Source organism: Odocoileus virginianus, chromosome 1 (genome assembly GCF_023699985.2).
Source record: "Odocoileus virginianus isolate 20LAN1187 ecotype Illinois chromosome 1, Ovbor_1.2, whole genome shotgun sequence".
NCBI classification, from domain to species: Eukaryota; Metazoa; Chordata; class Mammalia; order Artiodactyla; family Cervidae; genus Odocoileus; species Odocoileus virginianus.
The window spans coordinates 94,999,441-95,001,742 of NC_069674.1; the positions used below are offsets into that span (position 1 = coordinate 94,999,441).

The 2,302-nt window shown below is 42.4% G+C and overlaps 1 pseudogene; it reads left to right on the plus strand.

The window, feature by feature from the left end:
* The first annotated feature begins 382 nt into the window (after positions 1-382).
* LOC110133931 (elongation factor 1-alpha 1 pseudogene) lies at positions 383-1,983 on the plus strand (annotated as a pseudogene).
* Positions 1,984-2,302: the final 319 nt, after the last annotated feature.

The window sequence follows — 2,302 nt, forward strand, 5'->3', positions numbered from 1 at the left end:
ATGAACCTTGAAAACACTATAGTCATTGAAAGAAATATTCACAAAACGTGGCATATTATATGATTGATTCTATTTACAAAAGTCTTCATAATAGAGAAATCCTTAGAGTTAGAAAATGCCTGAAAAACTTCCAAAGGTTGAAGGAGGGAAGAATTGGAAGTGATACTAATGTGCTTTGGGATGATATTACTGTTCTAAAATTAGATGGTAGTAATAATTGTGCATATACGCAAATGTACTAAAATTCAAAGACTTACACTTTAAAAAGGTGAACTATATGGTCTGTGAGTTATATCTCAAGAACATTACCATAAAACAATGATTTCTACTCTGCTTATGAAATCAAAGGACAACTCACAGCATACTAAATAAGTTCAAGCTTTTTCGCAACGGGTTTGCCGCCAGGATACAGGTGTCGTGAAAACCACCGTTAAACCTAAGCCAAAATGGGAAAGGAGAAGACCCACATCAACATCGTTGTCATTGGGCACGTAGATTCAGGGAAGTCTACCACGACTGGCCATCTGATCTACAAATGTGGCGGGATCGACAAGAGAACAATTGAGAAGTTCGAGAAGGAGGCTGCCGAGATGGGAAAGGGCTCCTTCAAATATGCCTGGGTCTTGGACAAACTGAAAGCTGAACGTGAGCGTGGTATCACCATTGATATCTCCCTGCTGAAATTTGAGACCAGCAAGTACTATGTTACCGTTATTGATGCCCCGGGACACAGAGACTTCATCAAAAACATGATTACAGGCACATCCCAGGCTGACTGTGCTGTCCTGATTGTTGCTGCTGGTGTTGGTGAATTTGAAGCCGGTATCTCCAAGAACGGGCAGACCCGCGAGCACGCCCTTCTGGCTTACACTCTGCGTGTGAAACAGCTAATTGTTGGAGTTAACAAAATGGATTCCACTGAGCCACACTATAGCCAGAAGAGACGAGGAAATTGTTAAGGAAGTCAGCACCTACATTAAGAAAATTGGCTACAACCCCGACACAGTAGCATTTGTGCCAATTTCTGGCTGGAATGGTGATAACATGCTGGAGCCAAGTGCTAACATGCCATGGTTCAAGGGATGGAAAGTCACCTGTAAGGACAGCAATGCCAGTGGAACCACCCTGCTTGAAGCTCTGGATTGCATCCTGCCACCAACTCGCCCAACTGACAAACCCTTGCGTTTGCCTCTCCAGGATGTCTACAAAATTGGTGGTATTGGTACTGTCCCTGTGGGTCGTGTGGAGACTGGTGTTCTCAAACCTGGCATGGTGGTCACCTTTGCTCCAGTCAATGTAACAACTGAAGTGAAGTCTGTAGAAATGCACCATGAAGCATTGAGTGAAGCCCTTCCTGGGGACAATGTGGGCTTCAATGTCAACAACGTGTCTGTCAAAGATGTCCGTCTTGGCAATGTGGCTGGAGACAGCAAAAATGATCCACCCATGGAAGCTGCTGGCTTCACAGCTCAGGTGATTATTTTGAACCATCCAGGCCAAATCAGTGCTGGATACACACCTGTGCTGGATTGTCACACAGCTCACATCGCTTGCAAGTTTGCTGAGCTGAAGGAGAAGATTAATCGTCGTTCTGGGAAAAAGCTGGAAGATGGCCCTAAATTCTTGAAATCTGGTGACGCTGCCATTGTTGATATGGTTCCTGGCAAGCCCATGTGTGTCGAGAGCTTCTCTGATTATCCTCCCCTGGGCCGTTTTGCTGTGCGTGACATGAGACAGACAGTCGCTGTGGGTGTCATCACGGCAGTGGACAAGAAGGCAGCTGGAGCTGGCAAGGTCACCAAGTCTGCCCAGAAAGCTCAGAAGGCTAAATGAATATTATCCCCAACACCTGCCACCCCAGTCTTAATCAGTGATGGAAGAACGGTCTCAGAACTGTTTGTCTCAATTGGCCATTTAAATTTAATAGTAAAAGACTGGTTAATGATAACAATGCATCGTAAAACCTTCAGAAGGAAAGGAGAATGTTTTTGTGGACCATATGTTTTGTGTGTAGCAGTTTAAGTTATTAGTTTTTAAAATCAGTACTTTTTAATGAAAACAACTTGACCAAAAATCTGTCACAGAATTTGAGACCCATTAAAAAAAGTTTAATGAGAAAAAATAAATAAATAAATAAATAAATAAATAAGTTCAAATCTATGTCAAAAACAATTGTCCATAAATACGTAATTCAATTTTCTGAGTAAAAAATTTAGGACTATCTAAGGTATTCCTAACAGAACTGTTCAAATGTGATGTGAACAGATGACTCATTGAAAGAGTCCCTGATGCTGGAAAAGAT